The sequence below is a fragment of the Pseudorca crassidens genome, chromosome 1 (genome assembly GCF_039906515.1).
Source record: "Pseudorca crassidens isolate mPseCra1 chromosome 1, mPseCra1.hap1, whole genome shotgun sequence".
NCBI classification, from domain to species: Eukaryota; Metazoa; Chordata; class Mammalia; order Artiodactyla; family Delphinidae; genus Pseudorca; species Pseudorca crassidens.
The window spans coordinates 146,837,924-146,865,614 of NC_090296.1; the positions used below are offsets into that span (position 1 = coordinate 146,837,924).

General features: G+C 49.3%; 1 protein-coding gene and 1 pseudogene across 7 annotated transcripts in view; one reads left to right on the top strand and one right to left on the bottom strand.

Annotated features, from left to right (window-relative positions):
- HOMER2 (homer scaffold protein 2) overlaps positions 1–27,691 on the bottom strand; it is a 104,724-nt gene that overhangs the window by 68,208 nt on the left and 8,825 nt on the right. The window lies entirely within an intron of this gene.
- On the top strand, positions 16,422–16,754 carry LOC137202658 (small ribosomal subunit protein eS27-like; annotated as a pseudogene).

A 27,691-nucleotide genomic window follows, 5' to 3' on the forward strand; every position in this document is an offset into this window, starting at 1 on the left:
TTTAAAAAAGAAGGCAAATGGGACCCCTTTTCAGGGTGACTCTTCAAGGTTAGAAGACTAGACTGGGGAACCCACTGCAGCAGCTGAGCAGAAATCACAGGTGGATGAAACCACGCAGGGTGAGTACACAGGCAGAGAGGAGGAGAGGGACAACCCAGCTGGGGGACACCCAGGACAGGGGTAGGAAGAGGACCCACCCTTAGAGATGAAGGACAGGGGTCAGGAAAGCAGCAGGGGAGCCAGGAAAGAGCAGGGGAGCTCAAGAGTCCTCAGGGTCATTCAGGCTGACAGAGCTTTCCAAAAATCCAGTTGGCTTCGTATCATATTGGAAGCCACCATGTAGCCCAACCTTTATCGGGAAAGGAAAACAAAGTGATGGACATATGAAATATATACCAAAACGACTTAACAGTCCTTATTTCGCGTCAGGAACGTAAGAGGGTTTGGGTTTGATTCTAGTTCCTTTCTTGGCTCTTTTTACCTGTCAGAGACAAAGCTGAAGAAGAGGAGGGAGGTTCCACAAAATCATGCTGCTTCTCTTTGTTGAGAGTAAGTGGGGGGGCGTGGTGGTGGGACGGCGGGGACTTCCCTGGTGGCACAGTAGTTAAGAATCCACCTGACAATGCGGAGGACATGGGTTCGAGCCCTGATCCGGGAAGATCCCACATGCCACAGAGCAACTAAGCCCGTGCACCACAACTACTGAGCCTGCGCTCTAGAGCCTGCGAGCCACAACTAATGAAGCTCACATGCCTAGAGCCCATGCTCTGCAACAAGAGAAGCCACCGCAATGAGAAGCCCGAGCACCGTAACGAAGAGTAGCCCCCGCTCGCCACAACTAGAGAAAGCCCGTGCACAGCAACCAAGACCCAACGCAGCCAAAAAATAAATAGTAAATAAACTTATAAATAAATTTATTAAAAAAAAAAAGAGTAACGGGGAGACTAGTTCAGACTGTGGAACAGTACATGCTCCCTAGGAGGACCTGATCATCTGTGTAACCTTGGCCAAGTCCCTTCCCTCAACATTAACAGAACCACCTCAAGGGACTGTTTAGATTAAATGTGATAATATATGCAAAGTGCTTTCTTTCTTTCCTTTTTTTTTTTTTTTTTAACGTTTTGGCCACACTGCACAGCATGTGGGATCTTAGTTCCCTGACCAGGGATTGAACCCATGCCCCCCGCATTGGAAGCACCGAGTCTTAACCACTGGACCGCCAGGGAGGTCCTGCAAAGTGCTTTTTTGTTAGTAATAGCAGCCAGTTAAAGGAATATTATGATAATATATTAATTACACGCGTGAGACATCACTGCAGGGAAGACAATCCCCTTTTCCACCTTAGACAGCTCAATATGCCCAAAGAGACCTAGCTCTCTCTCCCTGTTATCATCAGCAAATTAAACAAAAGAGAATCTTCAAAAAGAATAACTGTGCACTTTCACAATTAAAAAAAAAATTTTATAGCTTAAAAAATTTAGAAGTCTGGGATTTATTTTTTCCTTTACTGGCAAATTAGTACTAACTATGGCAAACTGGTTTTGTGGTTCATTTTTGTCTTTTGGGTTCCTGGGTAGCAGCAAGGGGGATCCTAGTACCAGTTCTAGAAACCAACTGCGGTTAAGTATATAGCTTACCACTCTGAATTTGGGTTCAGGGGGAAAAAGCTCTTTTTGTTTTCCTAGGAACCACTCGTGTAAAACTAGAATCGCATGGTGTGAAGAGGCTGGTAACTTGCCAAGTCAATTGCAAAAGGTGTAAAATACAAAACCAAAGGTGCAGACATACCTCAAAAAAGCACTGCTGATGTATTCATTTACACTATCTATCAGTTGGTCTCTCAGGCTAATAGATATTTTATGTGTGTATTATAATACACAATTTTCTACAAAAATAGGTGGCAAGTATAGAGTCACCAGATTTGGTGCGCGCGCACACACACACGGACACACACATACATATACGCAAATACAGAACTGGCGAAATTTAAATTTCATGGATAATTTTAAAATTATTTTCATTGCGCTATAATTCAGATATCATAAAACTCACCCTTTGAAAGTGTATGGTTCAGTGGTTTTCAGTTTACTTACAGCATTGTACAGCCATCACCACTATTTAATTTCAGAGCATTTTCATCACCCCCAAAACCCCATTCACACTCATTAGCAGTCACTCCATTCTCCCCACCTCCAGCCCCAGGCAACCCCTGATCTACCTTCTGTCTCTATGGGTTTGCCTGTTCTGGACATTTCATATACATGGAATCACAGTATGTGGCTTTCTGTGTCTGGCTTTTTTCACTGAGCACAATGTTTTCAAGGTTCATCCCTCATGTAGCATATATCAGTACTTCATTCCTTTTTATGGCTGAATATTAATCCATTGTATGGATACACTACATTTTGTCTCTCCATTCATTAGTCGATGGACACTTGTACTGTTTCCACCTTTTGGCTATTATCAATAATGCTGCTACGAATATCTGTGTACTAGATTTATGTGGCCATGTGTTTTCTTGGCTCTCGGGTTTATACCTAAGAGTGAAAGAGTCATATGGTAACTCTATGCTTAACTTTCTGAGGAACTGCCGGGCTTATTTCCAAAGAGGCTAAACCATTCTGCATACCCACCAGCACTGTCAGAATTCCAACGTGCCTGCATCCTTCCCAGAACTCGTTATTGTCTGTCTTTTTTATTACAGCCCTCCCAGTGGGCATGAAGTAGAGGCTAACAGATACCTAACACATCTCTAGCGGGACAATGGTGTACTTGATGAAGGTGACCTACACCCTAGGTAGACAGACAGAATGTGTGCCCACTCTGGGCCTCCACTGTCTTACTTGGGTCATTGCTGTCCCAGGGAGGAACCCACCTCACACTAGGCTGCCTATTTCAGGGTATCTTATGAACGGAGAATTTTTTTAATGCTTTTAGAAATATTGAAAACACAGAAAATGGAGGTTTCGAGAGAGGCAAGGAAGGAGTTCAGTAAATACCGAAGCAAAGGGTTTTCAGGTAAGGCAACCTTGGGAGATACAAGCAAAGCTGTAGACTGTGGGCAGGTCATATCTCAAAGACTAGGAAGATGTTCTCCTGGGCTCTGCCATTCTCCCCTTGTCTGGAGTGGCCTGGACAGAGTTGAAACTCAGCATCCCTGTGGGCTGGGGAGAGGTGGTTATGGAAGTCCCCAGTGCCTCAAGAGCATGTCTACTGTTCTTGCTTTGCTTCCAAGCTACTCTGACCACCTCACAGAGGCTTGAGCTACAAGAAGAGAGCTCTGGATCCTTCCAGAACTTCTCTTGTGCAGCTGGAAGCCCCTTGGCTGCTTCCGGACAATGGTGCCTGCTGGTAGAGACCGAGAGTCTGACTGAGAGTCTACCTACAGCCCAGAGCCTTCCTGCCCCCTTGTCTTGGCCACTGTCTTTGCTTCTGTGCCCAACAGCAGCTCTCTCTCAGGCTATCTTCTTTAAAAAGCTACAGAAGCCACTGCTTAGAAGAGTAAACTACGACAGGCAGACGGTAGGTTACACAGTCAAGCTCTACATGCCTTAGGGAACGGTTCTTGTCCCAGTCCCCCTGCCTGAATCCTTTTCTCTAGACTCTCAGGTCCAGGTTCCCTGTATGGCAGAGTCCCTCAGCCTGGGGAGCCTCAGGTGCCATCTCTTCTGGTCATTTATTCAAAAAGTGTGCTGGGACTGTGGAAAACAGTTGGCAGTTCCTCAAAAAGTTCAACACAGAATTACCGTATGATCCAGCTATTCCATTTCTAGGTATATACCCCCAAAGAACTGAAATCCGGGGCTCAAACAGACACTCGTACACTAATCTTCATAGCTGCGTTATTCACAATGGCCGAAAGGTAGAAACAACGCAAATGTCCACCAACAGATGAATGGATAAACAAAATGGGTTACATACATATAATGGAATATACTATTCAGACATAAAAAGGAATGAAATTTTGACATATACCACAACACAGATGAACCCTGAAAATATGCTGCTAAATGAAATAAGCCAGACACAAAAGGACAAATACTATATGATCCCACTTATATGAATCAAACAGCCGAATGCATAGAGACCGAGAGTAGAATGATGATTACCAGGGGTTGGGGGCCGGAGAGAATGGGGCGTTACTGCTTAACAAGTACAGAGCCTCTGTTTGGGACGATGAAGAAGGTCTGGAGAGGGGCAGCAGTAACAGGCTCACAACACTGTGAACGTTCTACATGTGACTGAATTGCAAACACACTTAGAAGTGGTTAACATGCTAAACTTTGGGATTTCCCTGGCAGCCCAGTGGTTAAGACTCCGAGCTTCCACCACAGGGGGCGAGGGTCGGGGAGCTAAGATCCCACAAGCTGCGTGGCGTGGCCAACAATAAATAAATAAATAAAATTTTTTTAATGCTGAACTTTACGTTATGTATATTTTCCAACAACAGCGGCAGAGTGTGCTGGGATGGAGCAGGCCTCAGGAGGACGGGGCAGGGAAGAGCAACCCTGAAGAACAACAGCTCAAAGGCAGCAGAGGGAAAACTGCGAACAGTGCGCATTGAAAGGGCAGGTGGAGCAGAGGTGGGCAAGCTGGGCAAGCTGGGCAAGCGGGAGGGAAGCCAGGGAAGACGGCCAACACCAAGCCCGGGAGCTCAAAGCTTCAAGGAGGGAGCTGTCCAGAGCCTCTAGCGGCTCCGAGGACGCTGAAGACTGCAGAGAGCACAGAGACACAAAAGTGTCCACAGCACTTGACAGCAAGTTGCACCTTCTCAGTAAAAAAGAACTGTGAGCTAAAACAATGAGAGGTTTTTCAGCATCAAACTGCAAAGACTAAAAAAACAAAAACAAAAACCACTTGCCTGCTGAAAAAGTTCTGGAGATGGATGGCCGTGATGATTGTACAACAATGTGAAAGCACTTAATGCCAGTGAAGTGCACACTTAAAAATGGTCAGGGACTTCCCTGGTGGTCCAGTGGTTAAGACTTCACCTTCCAATGCGGGGGGGGGGGGGGGGGGTGCAGGTTCAATCCCTGGTCGGGTAGCTAAGATCCCACATGCCTCACGGCCAAAAAACCAAAATAAAAAAAAAATAAAATTTTAAAAAAGATGGTACATCACATGTTGTGTACATTTTACCGCAATAAAAAAAAAAAGATAAAAAAAAAATCCAGCCTGCTAGAGTGGAACGCATCTGTCTCTTTTACACTACTAATAGGGTATGACCAGGAGAGCTCTCTGGGAGGCAATTTATTGAATCAGTAATAAATTGATTAAAACTGCATTCTCCTGGGACTTCCCTGGCGGTCCAGTGGTTAAGACTCCATGCTTCCACCACAGGTTCAGTCTCTGGTCAGGACACTAAGATCCCCCATGCCGCACAGCCAAAGAAAAAAAGGAAAAGAAAAAAAAAAAAAGCACGGTGCCAAGAGTTAACATTATACTGTATACTTACCATTTTGCAAAGATCTTCTGTTAAGTGTTCTTATGTCACACACACATATAATAAGCAAGAAGGGCAGGAGGAAGCTTTTGGAGGGAATGGATTTGTTTACGGCACAGACTGTGGTGATAGTTTCGCAGGTGTGTTCTTATCTCCAAACTCATTAAGTTGTGTACATCAAATATGTACAGCTTTTTGTATGCCATTTATACCTCAGTAAACTGTTTTTTCTTAAAAAGTTTAACTAGCAAGGGAACAGAAATGACAGAAGCTGGAGAGGGACTTGGCACCAACAGAACTGAGACCCAAGGTGCCTTCTAAGTGCCCAGGAGCTGGGCTGGATATCTCCAAGCCACGGACTGCCCTGGAAAGAGCCAGAACCCTCGTTTTCAGTGGTTGTTTGGGCTTGTTTCTGACTCACAGTTAATCCACTGGTTTCCAACCTACTGACCGAGAAGTGGCCATTCATTATTCGTATCTTCCCTGTGGACCCCACTGATTGAAAGATGTTGACCTTCCAGGCAGTATTTATGAAAGAATAATTTTTCTCACTTCTTTATGACTGAAGTCATGTATAACTCCCAAATAGCTTTCTAATCAGCAGGATTTCACCAAGGTGGCCTCAAGAACTGATAGGATTCCAGCCAAAAAGGAAGGTACGTTAGTTACCTGCCCAAGCAGCCTAAAGCAGAACAACTGCCCTTTGTCTTGGGGAAATAATAAAATAGCCTGGACGCTGGTTCCTACCCTCCCAGGCCCCTGGGTGGGAACTGCTGGACAGCCATTTCCTTTGCACCCAAGGACATTGCACATGACGCCAAAGACACACGGGAAGGCGCAAGCAGAGAGGACCTGCCCCCGTGGGGACAGCAACAAGTCCCAGCACCACGTAAGGCAGAAGTGACATGTTTAGCGGTTAACATTATGAGGCTGAAACACTGTATGTCTTAAGAGAAGGAAGCCTAGTAAATAAAAATAAATCCCTTGTTCTAGAGCCACCGTGAGTTTACTCTGACATGCGGAAACAATGCACCTCTCTCCAGCCTTTTATTTGCTGCAGTCCCATGCACACAGTTGGGCCAAAATATTTGCTGAACCAAATGATTTGTCTTCGATGTAATGTGGAAATTATACCGGATGTGCCCAACGAAGCAAAAATTCCTTTCTATTATTACCCACAATGTCAAGGGCAAATGTGTAAACAGCTCATCTGGCCCAAGAGTTCAGGTGTGGGGGCCCCAAAGCAGGCCTCCTTCAGTTCCGGAGAGGGTCCCTGGGACAGCTGGCGAGGCCAGAGCTCTACAGGACTGGACCCTACACTCCATGGAGCGGCTCAGAGTCAAGAGTTGTGGAGAACACCCGGGCAGTGGATTCCCAAGGACACCCGGGGCCAAGAGCAGGCAGGGCTACTGGAGCCCTGCATCCTCCAAGCATTCAGGCCCAGACCTCTATCTACACTCCTAAAAGCCCTTCAAAAATCTAACACTTGGCCCTAGGGACAGAGAGATGAATGAGATGCTGTCCCAGACAGCACATACTGGCAGTGACACCGAGTGAGTACTGAGTGAAGAAAGCCAGCACCTAAGGGTGCAGACCTGAGGGCTCAGGTACGGCAGTCAGAGGTCTTTGCCAGGGATCCTCGATCTGGTTGGGACAGTGCCCAAAAGCCATGGGACAGGACATCACAGGGCTCAGATTCCCCTCCCACTGGGGGCTCATTTCCATGTTCTACTTGAATATCAGGCCCCACCTTAGCAGGGGTGCTGGGTGATCCACAGGGGCTTACTTGCTTGTTCCCAAGTTCTTCTCCATGGAGCTTTTCCAGACGCTCACTTCCACAGCTTCAAGAACCATCTCCTCGTGATGATGCCGAGGTGTCTGCCTACAGCCCAGGTGTCTCTCCTGAACGTGGCGCCCACACCTCACCTCCCTGCAGCCCTATTTCAGGTGCTCCCACCTTCGGCTCTGTCAGCACGGCAGAATCCTGAGGAGTCGCATGCCAGCACACAGCAGGAACATCTCTGGCCTCTGTCCGCTCCCCTGCAGCTCAGGCCCTTAACCTTCTTCCTAGCAGCGTCCTCAAATGGGCCACAGGTGTGCTGAGCCATGAGTCTGCACGGCACAGAACTCGGAGGGCATCCATCCATGGCGGTGTGGCTCATAAAAGCTCTGCACACTGACTCTGTCAACTGCCTGGCAGAAAGCAGGCGTCTGGAAGGTGTCTTGAGAAAGAAGTGGCTTTTTTCTCATTTGTACAAAGATGTCACGGCGTTGGGAGGAAGGCGCTTGTTGACAAGGGGATCTCCTCAACCCTCGGGTGCACGGCAGAGCCGGGGACGACTGGAGTGCCCGGGCTGGTCACTTCTGACCATGAGCAGTCTCGTCCGTTTACCCATGAGCTGTACAAATATTTTCCGTGTGTCCATGACGTTAAGAAGATTGGGCAACTCTGGCCTCGCTTACAGCCACAGCCTCTCTCTGTTTCTGGATCCTTTCTGTTGGCATCTAAACAAGCTCAGGTTTCTCCCGTTTGCACCACCTGTAAGGCCGCGTGCCTGCCCCACCCCACACCCCCTCCTGCCCACAGGCCACTGCTCCGGGAAGCAGCACCAGGCTGCTCACCAGGAAAGGATCCAGGAGGACCAAGGCCCAGTAATGGGGACAGTCTAGGTGGGCCACGAAACCACCCCCGTCCAGAATCCCGCCATCACTCTTCCACCTGGGGCGCCTCAGGTGCATCATTACACATGACTAGTCTAACAATTCAGTTCTTCAACTCTCCCCACTAAGAGGTTTCATGGGTCAAACTGACCTCAGACTCCAGCATTAGTTACAACAACCAAAAAAAAAGTCACAGAGTCAACCAGGAATTAAATGGAATGTCCAGGAAGAGTTCAGTTAATACATTACCACAGTAGAGCACTAGATCACCATTTAAAAAGAGAACATTATTATGACTATATAAATATTGTTCCCTGCAGAGCCAAGAAATGTGCCAGGAATTCTAGTTCCTTCTGTACAGTTCCAATGTCAAGAGCCAAGTGCTCCTCAAAGGGAAAAGTTCCCAGCATCCAGGTCAAAGAGAAGCTTCTCCTCTCCAGCTCTCTCCCCACTGTTCAGAGCAGGTGGTGGTGGTATCTTAGTGCGTTTCACATTTGGATCACAACAGGCTTGCGGTCATTTTTCTTTTCTGTGGCATTTTTCTATTGCCTTCTTTTTCCTATTGAGAAAAGAAACACAGCCCATCTTCCTAGAACCCTTGTGGTCTTCCAGCTTCTTGTTCATTCTGAACATTTCCTGGAATCCATTCCAGTCTCTGTCCTGGAGATATTATTCTTGGAGCTGACGACTTCCAGTTCTAATTTGGACCGGGTGCTTCTGAGGCCCACTCACAGCCGTCTGTCTGGAAGTTCTTTTCTTCAGGCTCCCAGAAGCTACCAATTCTCTTTCTGCCCCCAACTGCCTCCTTCATAGGCTTCACCCTTGTTTGGCTGGTGTAGACCCTCAGAATGAGCGGGAAGTAAACGTTTAAGTCCTTGCATACCTGTAACTGCCTCCACTCTCCCCCCGACACTGGATGAATTGGGCTAGGTGTATTTGCTTCCCAGGGCTACAAATGACCACCAACTGGGTGGCTTAAAACAACAGGATCATTCTCTCACAGTGTGGAAGCCAGAAGTCCGAAATCAGTTTCACTGGGCTAAAACCAAGGTGTCAGGAAGGTCAAGCTCCCTCCAAAGGCTTGAGGGGAGAATCCGACTCCTGGCCTTTTCTAGCTTCTAGGGTTGCATTCCTTGACCTCTCCCTCCATCTTCAAATCTCTCTCTGCTGAGGTCTTCATGTCCCCATCTCTCTTCTGTATCTGTGTATAGTAAAATCTCCTTAGGTCTCTCCCTCATAAGGACACGTGTAATTGCATCAGGGCCCACCAGGATAATCCGCCATAATCTCCTCATCTCAAGATCCTCCCCTTAATCACATCCACAGACCCTTTTTTTTACCTTATAAGGTAACACAGGTTCCAGAGATTAGGGCCTGATATTTATAGGGGACATTTTTCAGTCTACTCTGCAGGATATAAAAATTTTTTCCAATGGTTAAAAACTTATTTTCCCTCAGTGTCTTGAAGGCCTGGCTTTACTATTGATTGTCTTTCATCCATGTTACCTGATTAGACGTTTATTTTGCTGCCTCTTCCTCTCTCTGATTCCTCAGCGTTAAGAGCACTCCTCGTTCCCTCCCCAGCTAATCTAACTGAGTAAGTACCATGGCTTCAAACACCATCCATTGACCCCAGATCCACGCCGGACGAAGGAAGGCTTTGTTCTAGAAGGCCAGCACCCACACCCCCAGCCTTGCCTCTGCCAACAAAGTTCACCTGTCCTCATTTTCCCCTGAGACCTTCCATTAAAGTCCCAGCTTTCAGCACCACGTCTCATTTCTGCCCTGGGATGGACCTGCAGGCTTAGTTGAGAGGCTCTCTGGGGTTCTTGGGCAGGGCAGACTGGCCCGCTCCACTCGGGCCCACTGGGCTCTGGGGCTTCTCTGCTACATTTCTGATGTGGCCATACCTCCACCTGCTTTCTATCGTCCAGAAATTTGTTGCAATCTCTCAGCTGCTGCTAATCCCCTCCCATTCACTTTGCTGTCATAGGATTATACTTTTAATAATCTCTTTATTATCATTTTAATGGGTTCTGGGGAGGAAGGGTAGACAGAGGCACATGCGCTGAATCCTTCATCTTGGACTCTAAGTTAATCTCATTACCTTTTCAGTTATAACTTGCATATGCCGCAAAGATAACAGACGTTCTATTCTAAGCCCCTTGTCCGTGGGCTCCCATTGGTGGGAAGTGGGAGTGGGGACGGCAGGTTTCAGGTTCACATCCCAGCTTGTCACCTCCCACCCACCTCCGACGCACACAGACCCTCCTTGTCTGAGCACTGCCCCTCCTGACACAGATCTGCCAGTGCGAGTTATGAGACTGGCAGACTGCATGCAGGTTTCCTCTTTCCAGGATTTTTTTTTAAAAAGCAAATTACTTCTGTGGCCTTCCCTATAAGGCCGGAATACAGGCACCGGGACATGAAATGAAGAGAAGGGACAGTGTTAAATGGGGAACATCTTTTGCAGGTTCCATCAGCCCAAGAGAACCTTTTCACTCAAAAGCGAAGCCTGCATGACACATCCCTGCCTCACCAAGGCTCAAGTTTAAAAATAAACACGGGCATTTGAAGGAGCACAAAAATAATTCGTGCCCGAGGCTCCGCAGAACCGCATGGCACCAGGTGTATGCTGACCCCGCAGGAGCTGAGACAGGCCACGTTCAATAGAAAGTCAGCCCTTGTGGACCTCAAACGAGCGATACACGAGTAAAGGGAGCCTTTTTGTGCTGGATTCCCTTGTACTACAGAGCGTCAACTGCACCCCATTCAGACCAACCACGGGCGTCTGCTCTGTCTAGCTATTCATACAAGGGCTGTGAAGGCAGCCCCCAGCCCCAGCCCCGGAGCCCAAATCCAAGACCTCACCCAGCCTTTGTCTCCTCTTCCCTATCAACCCCTGCACCAACGTACAGGATTAACAAAACAGAAGTTCCTCTCACCCATACCTGTGCCTTCAGAGGAGCTGTGCCTTCCCCCTGGAATGCCCCCTTGTTCACGGCCACCCCCCCCTTAGCCCACCCCCACTGGTCAGGATCCTACCATCTTTCAAGACAAAGTGCAATTTGGTCACCTCTTCCATCAGGGGCACCTGGGTCCACCACCAGACTGGATTCTCTCTCTGGAGCCCAGCTTTCTGTGTCTCCTCTGTGGCCCTCATATTATTCTGACTTGTCTTTGGGTAGCTATAGGTGTGCTGTACCCCCAAATTGGACTGTAAGCCCCCTTGGGCAGGAATCAGGTCTTCATTTCCAGAGCCCCTGCAGCACCTTGATAGAGGAAGTGTTTGAAGTTGTGGCCAGAGCTTTGAGTGAACCCAAGTCACAGAGGGCCCAGAGGGACTAGTCGCTGGCTGGTGTGACCCCTGTGAAATTCCACAGGGCAAACAAGCAGACCTTTGTTTGGAAGCAGTGGGAACCCCTCTCTACAGCAGAACTGCTAGGTAATGTTTTCCTTCCAGGCACACATACACACGAGCACACATACACACGTGCATGCACACAGACACACACAGAGGCATGCAGAGATATATTGACCCTCTCAGCTCCAGGCTGCAACAGGACAGCTGGAGGCCCAGCTTACGGCTTCCACCAGCAACGCCTCCCTTTACCCCAGGTGCTGCACAAATGACCTTTCCCGATGCACTCTGCCTGGCCTGAAAGCACAGCTCTACTGGGGTGAGCTTAAGGGCCAGGACTACGTTTTATGTGCCATGTCACAGCCAGAGCCTGGCACCCAGAAGACATGTCTTAACAAAATGGTGAGAGAATTCCCTGGCAGTCCAGGGGTTAATATTCAGCACTCCCACTGCCGTGGCCCAGGGTCCATCCTGGTCGGGGAGCTAAGATCCTGCAGGCCGCCTGGCGCAGCCCAAAAACAAAACAAAAAAACAAGGGGGTGAGACGGAAGGGTGCAGAGAGAGAACAAAAGGGTCCAAGCAAACAGGCAGTCAAGTTCCATTTATACTTCGTTAGGTTTGGAAGGAAATGTACGCAGCATTGGTAGGTCTTCAGCAGACAGAAATAAGTGACTATTAGAAGAATGACATGTTTTCCTATCACACTGTGCTCTGGTTAGGATGAATCAGATGGGGGCTATTTATCATACTGGATCTTCTACAGGTTTTCCTCCCTTTTGGAAAAGGTCTGACACTCGACTTTTAGCAGACCCAGGCAGCTAGCAGGTGTCCAGACAGTTGGGGCCTACGTGTGCCCAGAACAGCCCGTGCTCCTTCCCATATACCAAGGACACACTGCCCGTCCCCTCTGAAGGCCCAGATGGCCTGTGTGTAGACTTCTCCCCACTTCCTTTTTATCTCCTCCAAGCGCTCTGCATCAAGCTTCCATCCTCAGATTCACGGGTTTCCACGCACGCTCACATTTGCAGCGCAATTCGTGTGCCTCTCCTAAGGCATCTGGTTTTTAAATAGGAAATGCCTTTCCATGTCCTAGAGCAATGCTGAGATCCACTCACCAGATCTCGGCAGTACCTCGGAAAAGGTATTTCCTAGAGGTCCTGGCATGTACTGATCACCTGTCGGTGTCTGGCATCGTGCTGGGCACTGACATACATAGCTCACCTCATTTTCCCAACAACCTTGAGAATCAGTGTCTGTGTCTTCATTTTACAGAGGAAAACGGGGAAAAGATTAAGTAACGCACCCAAGGGCACACAGAGTTGTCAGGCGGGAGTCACCTGGGTCACCTAAACCCAACACACCCCTCAGCCTCCCTTCCCACTTGTCCCAGGAGGCCCCACACCTGTGTTCCCTGACCCTCCTCCCCAGGCTGCCTCGCCTGCCACCATGTTCAGGCAGAAGCCCTCCTGAGGACCTCAGCGGGTCTCTGGGCAAACAGGTTCATCCTTATCCATCTCTTACCAAGGCTGTCATCCCAGGCCTTAAGGAATGATCCAGAAATCCAAATCCTGCTCACCAGCAGCAACCCCACAGTCCTTCCCAAAGTCTCCACAGTCAGGAGAAAACCCAGAAAATACCTCCTGAGTCCCCCAAACCTTCAGGTTCCTGGCCAAAGGCTCACAACTCCTAAAGGTGCCCCTGGGGCCTGTCTGGACCATGTTGATGAACCACCCACCAGGCAGTAAGATGGGGCAGCAGGCAGCAGCTGGCCTCCTGGGTGGCCACAGAGAATGTCCATCTGGCCCACCTGGGTCTCTATGCAGCCACCAGTCACCCAAACAGGTCTCTTCCCACTGCAGCACTAAACAACTAACTCAGGAAACCCCCTTGTCTCTCCAGCTCCTGTCCACACTCACCCCTGATCTGTGAGGCAGGCCTCCTCCTGACCATTCCAGAGTTCGTGCTCCCTATTGACCTTTCTGGACCACATCTACCCACCCACCACCCTCTCAAACAGCACTTCCTCTGGGAAGCTAAGATTCTGCACTCAATTTCTTTTTTTTTTTTTTTATGTGGACCGTTTTTAAAGTCCTTATTGAATTTGTTACAACACTTCTTTTTTTTTTTATGTTTTGGTTTTTTGGCCACGCGGCATGTGGGATCTTAGCTCCCCAACCAGGGATGGAACCCACATTCTTGGCGCTGCAAGGCGAAGTCTTAACCACTCCAGGGAAGTCCCGACACCCAATTTCAATGTGTGGGTTTCCCCCCACACCACCAAGCAACTGTCTGAGACGCCAGCTGGATGTCCTACAATCCAATTCAATTCTGACACCATCCACCCGAAGAGAGGGTCAGATCCCACAGGTTACAGGTTCAGTCTCACAAGACCCCCTCCCGCCCCCACTTCGTATGTCAATCACAAGTCCAGTTACCACCTGTACTTCTCACCAGCTGGCGACAGATTCAAGGTCTCAACAGTTTGATTCATTTGCTAGAGCAGTTCACAGAATTCAGAGAAACATTTTACTCACTAGATGACTGGTTTATTCTGAAAGGATATAACTCAGGAACAGCCAGATGGAAGAGACAGAGCAAGGTATAGAAAAAGGACTCAGAACGTCCCTGCTCTCTCTGAGCGCCACTCGCCCCAAATGCCCACGTGTTCACGCACCTGGAAGCTCCCTGAACCCTGCCCTTTCGGGTTTTTATGGAGGTTTCGTTACGGAGGCATGACTGATGACATCATTGGCGATCGATTCAACCTCCAGTCCCTCTCCCCTCCCCAGAGGTGGGGGAGCGTGGCTGAAAGTTCCAACCCTCTACTCATGTGGTTGGGTCCCCCATCCTCAGGTGCTTTCCCAGTCACCTCATTAACATAACAAGACACCTGTAAGGCTCTCTTCACAGGAAATTCCAAGGGTTTGAGGAGCTCTGTGCCAGGAACAAGACAAAGATCAAATATATATTTATTATAAATTATCACAGAAGCCTTCCCCAGCCTCTCCCTTCCAGGCCAGACACCCCTACCATCTGCCCTCGCGACACCCTGTACCTCTCCTGCAGAGCACAGCTGGATGACCAGGCTCCTCTCTACCTCTTCTTTCCTCCCTCAAAGTCCCAGGTCTTCAATCTCTTGTCATCAGACTCTGTCATCCTCTACCCCTCACTGCTGCTGTCAACCACCAACCCCGTGTCACTCCCCCTCGTTTCTGGATGATATCAGGATCACAGGCCCTCTCTCTCCCGATTCTCAGTCATTTCGACCCACACATACATGATCCTTCCAACTGGCCTCCTAACTGCTTGAACCCCCCTCAGCCTCTCCAACTCCCTGTCAAAACCTGTCATTTATCAGTAACTCCAAACCCGTCTATAATCTTCATTCCATGCGTCCCACCCTCTGCAACTGGCACCCACTCACCCACCGTGCCCGGTTCCTACTCCCAGTCACCTTTACCTGCTCTATTGCTCATGGCATTTGTCACCTCTAATATGCCATAAAATTTACTTCTTTGTTACAGTTTGATTTATCGTGTGTCTCGTTCAAATGTAAGTGTCACAAAGGCAGGGATTCTTGTCTGGTTCACCACGTGCAGCACCTGGTATACGAGACACTCAACAAACACTTGTTGAATGAATGACTTTTACTTTTGTAATTATTCAACCTCCATCTCCCCTGCTATACTGTAAGCTCTACAAGGACAGAGGTCAAATCCATCTAGGTCACCCCTGGAAGTACTCAGTAAATACTACGTAACTGAGGGAACGGAGGAGCAAAGTTCATATTCAAGAACTGCATTGCTGGGCTAAACCCGCTGCTTGCAAGGGTAACTTCCACCCAGACTGCTTGCATGCAGCTCTGTTCCCACTGGCTGCCACCTGGATACAGGTGACCTAGATAAAGCTGTTGATTCTGATAAACCCAAGCATGAAGCATCAGAAGCCCATAGGCACGGAGATCTGAGCATAAACAGTGCTTCCTGCTGCTGCCGTGCAAATATTTGATCCCATGGATGTGGGGGAAATTCGTTTTACCTGTTACCAAGAAGAGTTTCAGAGGCTACCTGAAAAAGTTCATTCTAAAAACAGATTACCTAGAAGACGCTCAACCATGAACTTCCTCCCAGCAAAAGACACTTAACGAGATCCTATCTAGGTTTCAGATCATAATTTCAGTCTGTGACTTCCCCTTCAAGCTGCACTCATGACTCACTAGGTTAGTTTAGCCATTCGCGGGTAAGGGGTTTGCTCTAGGAAAAAAACATACAAAGAAACCAAACGATTTTTGTAAGATGCACAAACAGAACCAAATGTCACTACTTCAGACTTAGTCTGACCTCTCCCCTAGGATGAAGGGGCTTGAAAAGCACTCCCATTGGTGGAGATAAAGTGCTGACAGGGAAACCAGTCCTGAAAATCACATCCCTCAAGCACCTTCCAGCTCCGGTTCCTGACAGGCAGCTCCTTCTATTACAGCCAGGAGAGGCCCAGCTACAGCAAAGCTGCCAGGACACTTGGGGAAAAAAAGTTCTCGTGCATCTTTCAGACAAACAATGCAGGCAATCAGCTAAAGCTTGAACCCCTGGCAAGTGTGGGCGAGATCCTGATTCACAGCCAGAAAGCAGGTGAGAGCAACGTGGGCTTTGGCGAGCTTACCACCCTGCCCTGTGTCAAGATTAATGTCGACATAACTCATCCGACATAGACCCAGCCTAACAGGTTTACTTACTGGGGACTCAGATGCCTACTACGTGATCTGAACATTGTCTTAATAGATGTGATTGCAACATACAACTCAAGAAGACTGAAGAATTAAGTCATTCTGAGAACCTCTACTGAAATCTGAGAAAAAGGACCAGGGAGAAACTGGAAGAGAGAAGGATGAGAAAAGGAATGGGTTCGGTAGATTCAGGGCAAAATCTGTAGAAAATTCAGCTGCTTTCCGGTGGTGATGACTTCCCCACGAGAACACACCTCTTGCAAAGGATCTCCTTCATCCCTCTCCAGAGGAGGAGAAGAGGAAACACAAGAAGAAGCACCTGGTGCAGAGCCCCAATTCCTATTTCATGGATGTGAAATGCCCAGGACGCTATAAAATCACCACCGTCTTTAGCCGTGCACAGTTTTGTGTGTTGGCTGCTCTACTGTCCTCTGCCAGCCTACAGGAGGAAAAGCAAGGCTTACAGGAGGATGCTCCTTCAGACAGAGGCAGCACTAAAAGCACCCTGAATCAAGATGAATGGGAAACCACCCCAATAAGCACATTTTGGATTTAAAAAAAAAAAAGGAAGGAAAGAAAACTCAGCTGCATGAACAGTCATGGGTTCACATCAGACTAAATACCTGTTTATTACCCCTGCCCTTTGGAAGGTGTGCTAACAGAGCTTCCTTAAACACATCTCTTTTCTTTTAAACCTCAAGCGGTACTTTTGAAACAAAGATTGTTTTTGTCATGGAACTGTAAAAGTCTCAGAGTAATACAACGTATATAACCACCAGCCCACTCAGAGTCCTGGCTGTGTGACGTTAAACAAGTAACTTAACCTCTCTGAGCTCATTTCCTTATCCATAAAACATGAAGCTTAAATGAAATAATGCCTATAGATAATCAACAAATATTACTTCCCTTCCTCCTGGCAGAACTCAATCTTCTACAGAATCCAAGTAAGACACCACAATGACCATCTGGCATGACCTATGTCTGTCCAGCAGACCATTCTGTGGCCTCACAGATAAAGAACCTGTGTAATTACAGAACAGGAAGAAAGCTGGGAAATAATCGGCCAGTTCTGAGATGCCACCATGGCTCCTGAGGGGAGGGTCATCCTCCAGAAGATAAAGTAGCCTTCTCTTCCCTGCAGAGTCTCCAGAAATCTCCACCAAGTACATATAGAAACCAGTGCCAATACTACAGTGCTTGGGAGGATGCAGATGTGGCCCGAGGACACGGTCATCTCACGTGTGCAGTCACGTGGCAGTGAAGGGACAAATAAGACCAACTAAGAATTCACGGGGCTGATACAAACAGCTGATGGATGCAGCCTCTCAGGGGAAAACTTGCATTATATCACATGATACCTTCATCCGCTTTCGTGACATTTCCAGGGCTGTGCCAATTTCGCCGGGTGCTTGCAAGGCAGCTGTTTGAAGCTGCATCCCTTTCTCTATGAGGAGAACCTCCTTAGGCACCCAGCCAAGCTCTCCCCCTGAGAGGCTCCCAGAGGTACAGTATGACCAGGCCTGGGCCACACAGCCATGCTTGGTGTACTCTACTTAATTATGTAAGGAATGAGGCATTGTTTCCTTTGTGGGCAAAGCTTTCAGAATATTTAAAATTCACGGGAGAAGCCAAGGAGTGGGTTTTTTTTAGCTCCCTCCCTTGAAGTAAGGGATATGGCTTTCAATCAGGTTGTGGGATTCCAATTCCAATTTTCCAGAATATTCCATCCTTGGTGAAACATGCCTGCTTTAAAAAAAAAAAACAGGGATTCCCTGGTGGCGCAGTGATTGAGAGTCCGCCTGCTGATGCAGGGGATACGGGTTCGTGCCCCGGTCCGGGAAGATCCCACATGCCGCAGAGCGGCTAGGCCCGTGAGCCATCGCCGCTGAGCCTGCGCGTCCGGAGCCTGTGCTCTATAACAGGAGAGGCCGCAACAGTGAGAGGCCTGTGTACCAAAAAAAAAAAAAAAAACTATGGCAAAAAACCACAAAAAACTATGGCCATCCTCCCTAGAAAAGCACATGCACATACACAATGCTCATACAGTTTGTGGGGAGGGGTGTTCACAGACCCCTGCACTGCATACAGGGACTTCATTTTAAGAAAACTTCCTTCAAATCATCCTCAGGAAACATGTGTCCAGACCCCTCCTGCTCTGCTCTCCCTTCTAAATTGGATGAACTCTGACACCCAGAACCAAATACAACATTCTAGATGCAGAGTGAAGCACACCCATCGCCTCTATTATAGCTATTTTCATACTTCGACTGAGGTCTTCAAAGTTTTAGCCAGCCTTCGAGACAACCACACCACCTGAGCGGACTCACGTGGAACTCACCATCAACTCAAAATCCCCAAGTCTTTCACATGCTCGGGAAGATGTGCCCCACTTCCCACCCCTTTACCTCGGGGAGAGCCAGGAGGCCACACCCTCTGAGTCACCCAGCATCATCCAGGCTCTCGGTCCTCCCTGCTCTGTTCATCCCCAAATCGGAGCCAGTCCTTCGCTCCCCCCTACACTCTCAAATCCTCTGTGGCCTCACTGAAGTCCTTGAAATCAGCGGGCACCAGCTGTCCAGCCAGAATATTCCCTTCACCTTCATGCCTTAACTGACCCTAGGCTGGTCCCTGAGGATAGCACTCCGCACACCACGCACAGCCAGTCTGCTCCTCTCGCCTCCTACAAAAGCAGAACACAAGGGGAGACGGGCGACTGGTGTCCTTGTGGCCCCCCCCCAGCACGTGGCTCTCTCTGAGCGCTTGAAGGCGAGACCATTCCAGCCACCTGCCTCCCCTCCCCACCCTCACCAGCCTCCAGGTGTTTCCGGTCATTGATCGGGGGCTTCAGCTCCAAGCCCAGCTGCTTCTTCCAGCCACCTCCTGTCACCACCACCATCCACACGGATAGCCCTCAGCACCCTGGACTCAGCCCCTTGACCTCCGCCAGTCCAATGCCTTCTTCCCCATGCCCTTCAGTGACTTCCCTTCCTTCCCTGAATGGCCCATACCCTTCCCACAGGCTATCACTGTTCCCAACCCCATGGGAATACCCTGCCCCTCAGCCTGATGCGTCCTGCCATCCGCTTCCCATGCCCACATCCAAGCAACCGGGCAACATCACAAAATTGGGTGGACATGTTTCACTTTAAAGGCATGTTCTCGGACCTCAAACTGTCACTCTGCAATGGCCCACAAAGCCTGGGTTTCTCTGGGAGGCTTACCACCTGCTCCCAATTTCACACCTTTTTCTTCTTCTCAAACTTCCCACACCCAGTCCTCCACCCTTTTTTTCAATTAATTAATTAATTTGTTTATTTATTTATTTATTTTTGGCTGCGTTGGGTCTTCGTTGCTGCGCGCGGGCTTTCTCTAGTTGTGGCGAGCAGGGGCTACTCATTGCAGTGGCTTCTCTTGTTGCAGAGCACGGGCTCTAGGCGCGCGGGCTTCAGTAGTTGTGGCGTGGGCTCTAGAGTGCAGGCTCAGTAGCTGTGGCGCACGGGCTTAGTTGTTCCGTGGCAGGTGGGATCTTCCCAGACCAGGGCTCGAACCCACATCCCCTGCATTGGCAGGCGGATTCTTAGCCACTGCGCCACCAGGGAAGCCCCTCCACCCTTTCTGTGAGCTGATGACCTTGTCTCAAACATCATGGAGAAAACAGGAGGCTTGGACTGGAACTCATGCATCTTCAACCCCACCCAGACCTGCCTCTTTCAGCTCCCACTGTGGCCTCCTTCCCTCCTTTCCAGGAGAGGGTGCCTCCCTCTCCCCACTCCAAGGGACAGTTCTTCCCCTGATGCCCTGAGCCCCATGCCTGTCATCTTCTCAAGGCCTGGGCTCCTCCGTCACCTCGCTTCTCTTGGGCAGCATTCCTGCCAGCATCCGTGCATGCTGGAGTTTCCTATCTTAAATACCTTCCCCCTTTACCCACAGCCTCTCATGTTGTCTCATTCCTCTCCTCCCTAAACAGTCAACTTCTTGAACAAGTGGTCCACGCATCCCCTACGCAACCCCTGTTCCAGCCTCCCATTCAACTTCCAGCCCACCTGGTGTCCGGCCCCACCTCGTCGCTGACTGGTTTGAGGTCAGGGCCACCAGCGGCCACCATGGCACCCAGTCCCAGGCCACTTCTCAGCAGCGCTTGACACTGATGCCCAAGCCCTCCTCCTGGAGATACGGCCCCAGTTCCTCCTCCCTCCCCGGGCGTTCCTCCTCTGTCTTCCTTGCTGGCTCCTCCTCTTCTACTGGCTCCTCGACAGTGGGTGTTCCTGAGCCCTCTCCCCCTCTGCCTACCCTCCCGATCCATCGTGACCTCACGCAATCTACCTCCAGTGTGACCTCCGCTGAGCCCAAGCTGCGTACAATCCACTGCCTTCTGCCCAGCTCCACTCACAACCTCTGGCTCAACATGATGCAGTTACTTGACCTTGCCTCACCCACTCCACACCTAACCTGCTCCTCCTGTAGGCCTCCCTACACCTACTGTTTGCTTAACCCCCAAACCAAATGGGTCCTCTTTATGTTCTCCCTCTCCCTTAACCTTAGCCCATATCCAATCCCTCTGAAAGTTCTCCAAACCATCTGTGGAATCCGCCCACTTCACTCCCTCCCCTCTGCAACCTTAGGCTCAGCCAGCATCCTCTTTGAACTGGAACCCAGGAACCCGATCACTTCTTCTGGCTCAGGGCTCATCCTCTTCATTCCATTCTCCACAGAGCACCAGAAAAGTCTTCTTAAAAATTAGGAAGGGCCGTGTCGCAGGTCTATTAAAACCCTTCAGTCTTGGACTTCCCTGGCGGTAAGGTGGTTGTGATTCCGTGCTTCCAATACAGGGGGTGCAGATTCGATCCCTGATCAGGGAACTAAGATCCCACACACCATGCAGCGTGGCCAAAAATAAATTTTTAAAAAAACCTTCAGTCTTATCCAATCTCACGACATCTCAAATAAAAACCATAGTCCAGGGCTTCCCTGGTGGCGCAGTGGTTGAGAGTCCGCCTGCCGATGCAGGGGATGCGGGTTCGTGACCTGGTCCGGGAAGATCCCACATGCCGCGGGGGGGGGGTGGGCCCGTGAGCCATGGCCGCTGAGCCTGCGCGTCGGGAGCCTGTGCTCCGCAACAGGAGAGGCCACAACAGTGAGAGGCCCGCGTACAGCAAAAACAAACAAACAAACAAAAAAACACCATAGTCCATGCCACAGCCTATGAGGTCCCGTCCACCTTCATTCCTTCCTACTTCTCTCCAACCTCAGACTGGGCACCCTCCCCTCACTGCTGCCAGCCAGCCCCACAGGTCTGATTTCAATTTCTCAAACATTCTGGGCAGCTCCTTCCCACGCTGGGTCTTTACACCTGCTCCTCCACCTAGAATGGTCTGCTCCTGTTCTTCACGTGATGTAGCAGCTTAAATGTCACCTCTTCAGAGGCAGCTCATAAACATACATTCTGAAGTCAGTCTCAGCCCTTGCTTCTCTCTCATGGCACTGAGCATGACTTGCAGTTACTTTATTTGTGGATGCTTTTAAGAGGTTTTGTTATTGTTGTTGGGGGGAGGCGAGGGCTGGGAGTGGGCAGAGACAGGCGGAATCTGTCTCCCTCACTAGAATGTAAATTCCATGGGAATAAGAGGAACCATGTCTGATTTAAATCATTAAATGTTAAAATGATACTATTTTGGATGTATTTGTTTAAAATACATTAAAATTTATTTCACCTGTTTCTTTTGCTTTTTTTAAAATGGACAATAGAACATGCAAAATTACATATGTGGCCTTCATATTTCTATTGGACTGTGCTGGTCTGGTTTGCAAGGATTGGGGGGAAGCAGATTATGATATTATGTTGATATAACATTGTATTATAGGGACTTCCCTGGCGGTCCAGTAGTTAAGACTCTGTGCTTCCAATGCAGGGGGCGCAGGTGCGATTCCCTGGTCAGGGAACTAAGATCCCGCATGCCACAAAACAAAACAAAACAAAACATGCCACAAACAAACAAAAAAACCCATTGTCTTATAATCAAATGTTTTATGTGATAAACAATATAGAGGGGCATGGGCCAAGTATTCAGGTACACAGAAGACGGGTAGGTCAGGCTAGGTTAGAGCAGGCTGCAAACGCCAAACTAAAGAAGATGAAGTCATGAATCATTGCTACTTAGCTGGGCGCCCTGTGAATTGACCCACAGTCTAGATATTCTTGTCTGCGTAAGACTCAGTGCTCCCATGCCCTCCCTTCCCCTTCTCATACTTAGAGAATCAGACTCATCAAAAGAAATGAGGTTTTGTTACGGTCTGGTTTTTCTTACCATCTCAGCTTTGGGCCACTCCAAGACTCAGAGTGAGGTCAAGGAGACAGCGCTGTGCAGAAGCACTCAGTCCATCTTCCATGGGACACACCCTACATCAGATGGTGGGGGAGAGGGCACAGATAAGCCATCCCCACCCTGCCTCTGCCCTCAGGTGTCGAGCTGACCCTGCGGGTCACCACATTAATGTTCATTCCCTCCAAGAGATTATCTGCTCCCCTGGAGCAAGGAAATCCACTTCTCACAGAGGTTAATAAACTTACAGATCTCATTACTCAAAGAGGTCATGCTGGCAAGAACTTTAATGCATTTTTTAGAAAAGGTCTGGAAGAATTATTAACAACAGAACAGTGACTGGCTACTCAGAGAAGCGAAAGCAAAAAGGGGACTGATGGGGATGAAGCAGGCTCTCCCCTCCTCCTACGCAGCATCCCCGACAGCTGCGGAGAGCAAAGCACCTGGAATCCAACCAGGGCGGCCGTCTCTGACTGCCCATCATCTGGATCTGGGACTGCTTGCCTCTGCTCCTGCCCCCAGGTCGCTTGGATGTTGGCAAGTAGTCTAGCTGTGGCAACTGGCACCTTTGCAAACTCACATTCCTGAATCTCCAACCAGTCCCTCAGGTTGCTCACAAATCTGTATTTGCCCCAGCTAACTCCCTGCCCCACCCCCAACAACCAGCTGTACCAAACCATTTCCTCTGTTCCCAAACTACCGCCTGGTGCTCAGATCAATTCCTTAGCTCACACTGAGAAGGAAAAGCCAGTTGGGACTTCCCTGGTGGCACAGTGGTTAAGAATCTGCCTGCCAAGGCAGGGGACATGGGTTTGAGCCCTGGTCCGGGAAGATCCCACATGCCTCAGAGCAACTAAGCCCGTGCGCCACAGCTACTGAGCCCATGTGCCGCAACTACTGAGGCCCGCACGCTCTAGGGCCTGTGTGCAGCAACTACTGAGCCCACATGCCACCACTACTGAAGCCCGCGTGCCTAGAGCCCGTGCTCCGCAACAAGAGAAGCCACCGCAATGAGAAGCCCGTGCACTGCAACGAAGAGTAGCCCCTATTCGCCGCAACTAGAGAAAGCCCACGCGCAGCAACGAAGACCCAGCACGGCCCAAAATAAATTAAATTAAAAAAAAAAAAAAAAAAAGCCAGTCGACCCAGCTCCCTCATTCCCCTTTCCACCACAGCCTCAAAATGCCTCCATACCTGTACCTTGCCTGGTCTCTAAGGATGACCCTCCCAGCCGAAAGCTCTTGTTCTAGTTCCCGCCTGCCTCCAACCTCACTGCCTCTCATCTTTCTCTAATGCCTTCAACCTCCTCCTTTCCCTTCCCCCTCAGACTTGCAACATGCTCAATTATGAAATAAAAATCAGCCTTCCTTCTACCCTGACTCATCCTCAAACTCACCTTCACCTTCAGCCAGACTTCTCTATTCCCCTACCACATGCTCACTCCTTAAATCACTGCAGATGGATTTCTGCCTTCACACTTGGCGGAAGCTGCTCTTAAAATCCATCAGTGCCCTAACACTCCCACCCTCACAGTGTATTTAGCAGCATGCACCTTGGGTCCCCACCCAGCTTTCTGAGGTCTTCACTCCTGTTGAGTACACCTCCCTTTTCAGCCTCCTCTTCCCTGGCTTCCGCGACACCTCTCTCCTCCAGCCTTCCTCCAATGTCATCACCTCTAAGACTCACCCACTGGCTTCTTTTCCTTCTCTTCAACTGTCATCCTTTCCCAGAGTTCCATCTTCACCTTCTTGACCCACTCTCTCCTTGGCTGATCACATCCATCTCAGAGGTGATGGCTCTCAAATCTGTACCTCTGATTCTATCCTAATTGCTGTACCTCTGATTCTATCCTAATTGCTAAGTGCATTGCTAAGTGCTAGGGCTGAATTTCTACTGACAGAGGCCACTCCATATGACACACCACAAGTGGAAATTTACCATAATCACCCCAGACTAAACCCTCATCAATTCCCTCCCCAAAACTGCACCTCCTCTTGTGTTCCCAACCTTGGTTAATGGCACCACCATCCACTCAGCCATACCGTCTAGAAATATCCGAACTGCTGGCAGCTCTGCCTCTCCCTTTCTCTCATTCCAACAATCAAGAGCCGTGTGTCCACCTCCCACCTGACTCTCAGGGCGTCTCTGGCCTCCAGAAAGTGCATCTCAAGAACATGGATTCTGCTTCTCAAACAGGCTTGAACTTGGTTTCCAACTCTGCCACTTCCTGGCTAGGAGCTTGAACAGATTACTGATTTCTCAAGTCCAGTGTCTCCAACTATGAAAGTGAGGGTTGTTGTGAGAATTAAATGAGATATTATATAGACACACTCTGCATGGTAACTCCAACCCACTAAGTTCTCATTAAATAATAGTTTAATTTGTGTCCTAACTTAGCGACTCTATAGGAAAGACGTTCAAGCTTTCTACCTCTCACCTCCAGCAAGGTGTCTTACATATATTTTTCTATTTTATTGTATTATGTTCATTCCTAGAAGCCGTCTCAGATCTGGAACAGAACAGGGCAAGGTTTACGTTACATAAGTCTGTGCCATATCTTCTTTCTGCTCTCAACATTTCTTGCCTGACTGTGGCTAGTTCCTGTGAGGTCTCTTTCCTCTAATCTCTTAACTTTCTATGCAACCCTTCATTACCATCTCTGGAATAATTTTCCTAACGCAAGTAACATTCTTCTCTTCAGAACTGAAAGTGTTCCCTCATTATGTATAGACTGAAGTCCAATTCCATGGGATACAGCATGCTTCTGCCTCCTACCCCAAGTCACCTCTTCCGCTCTGAGCCCACTGCCTGCCACTGCCCTGGGGGTCAGGCCTCATTCTCTGGTACCAAGACTAACTGCTCCCCCCACCTCCAGCCTCACCCATGACTGGCTCCCTGCCACCCACAGGATGAAGTCCCAACCACTTGGCACAAAGGCCTTTCCTTCATGTCTATACCTTCCTGACCCCTTCTCCACACTCACCATGTACTTCACATTCTTTCTCACCTCCCTGCCCACCACTAACAGCTAACGCACATCACAATGTGTATTTCATTTAATCCTCACAACCACACTATGACGTTGGTACTATTATCATTCCCATTTCACAGATGAGGAAACTGAAGGTCAAAGAAGGTCAGTATCTTGCTCCAAGTCACACAGCCAGCGAATGGCCAAGCCAGGCCTGAGTACAAGGTTTCTGTTCTTGACCTCCATACTCCACTGCCTCCTACGGGAAGCTCTCTCCATCTAAATGCTTCGCCTTGTCCTGCCTTTCTGTCTGCCTGGGAAACTCCTACTCGTCCTTCAAGACTCAGTTCCAAGGTCATCTCCTTCAAGAAGCCTTCTCTAACTTCTTGCAGAGTTAAGCATTTCATCCTTGTTCATATTTCAATACAAGGGCTAATCTCACTGCCCTAATTAGCTGCCCACCATCCATCTGCCTCAGGAGGGCAGGGACCCTGTTCTAACAACCTCTGTCCTCCTAGAGCCTGGCCCAGAGAAGGTGCTCAAGAGCTAGGGGATGGCCATTGGTCAAAGAGTCAAGAAAGCTACAGAATGGGCTTCCCTGGTGGCACAGTGGTTAAGAATCTGCCTGCAAATGCAGGGGACACAGGTTCGAGCCCTGGTCGGGAAGATCCCACACGCCGCAGAGCAACTAAGCCTGTGTGCCACAACTACTGAGCCTGTGCTCTAGAGCCCGCAAGCCACAACTACTGAAGCCCGTGTGCCTAGAGCCCGTGCTCGGCAACAAGAGAAGCCACTGCAATGAGAAGCTCATGCACTGCAACGAAGAGTAGCCCCCACTCGCTGCAACTATAGAAAGCCCACTCACAGCTACAAAGACCCAATGCAGCCAAAAATAAAATTAATTAATTTAAAAAAAATTTTTAATTATAAAAAAGAAAGCTACAGGAGCTGATGAACAGATGAAGGGTGATGACAAAGGAGTTCAGATCCATATAAGTGGGTGGGAATCAGAGATATGAGCCTCTGAAACCAACTACTGTCTAGTCCACATGGCCCCTGGTCCCATATCCCTCCCACGTTAGTCCACTAGGTAATGTTTGGTTGATGTCCACCTCCCCACTAGACTGCAAGCATCATGGGACCATGAATGGTCATCATTGTGTTTGTTCCCAGCACCTACAACAGTGCCTGACACAAGGTAGATGGCCACGATTCCTTGAAAGAATAAGAGAATGAATATACAATGAAGGGTTCCCTAACCAGCAACACAAATCCCTAGTCGGATGCCCACAACGGGGAGAGCTCCTTGGGTTTTTTGTCCACACTTGCACCTCCCCATGAAAGCAACTGGTTGGTAGACTGGCTTTCTTGTTGGGATGGGTGGGTCAGCTTCCTAACCTTCCGTGTCCACGGACTGGTAACATTCCTCCACCCGCACGACTGGAGAGGCTTTAGTGATACGAACGAGAGCTTCAGAAGGCAAACCGCATATTCTCCGGGTCACCCAGTGACAGGGAACCAACCTTGGCAGTACTCAGGACTGGCCAGCAGCTGAGGACTCAGGGGAGCGCCCAAGAGGATTAAAGATGAAGAATGGACCATTCCCAACCATGTACTCCATAAGGTACCTCAGGAGTACCTTGAGGAGTACACCTGCCAACCTCCTACCCAAAACGGAAATGATCATGATGATCACGGTGAATTTGGCCACCACTGATGAAATATTTATGTGTGAGATGTTGTGCTAAGCGCTTTACACACGTTTTTCTCATTAATCGTCTCAGTCCTTTAACAGCTGAAGACAGTGAAGCTTAGAGAGATAAAATGACTTGTCCAAGCTCACACAGCCAACCAGGAGGGCTGGGGTCTGTACTGAGCCCCCCTGAGTCCCCCTGACAGGTGGCCTTCCATGACAATGGATTCATCTTGCTGAGACAGCCAGTTTTTTTGTTTTCTTGTTTTTTTGCGGTACGCGGGCCTCTCACTGCCGTGGCCTCTCCCGTTGTGCAGCACAGGCTCCGGACGCGCAGGCTCAGCGGCCATGGCTCACGGGCCCAGCCGCTCTGCGGCATGTGGGATCCTCCCGGACCGGGGCACGAACCCGTGTCCCCTGCAGTGGCAGGCGGACTCTCAACCACTGCGCCACCAGGGAAGCCCGAGACAGCCAGTTTCATCTTCGGTCCGCTCGGAGGGGTTAGAGAGCTCATCCTCA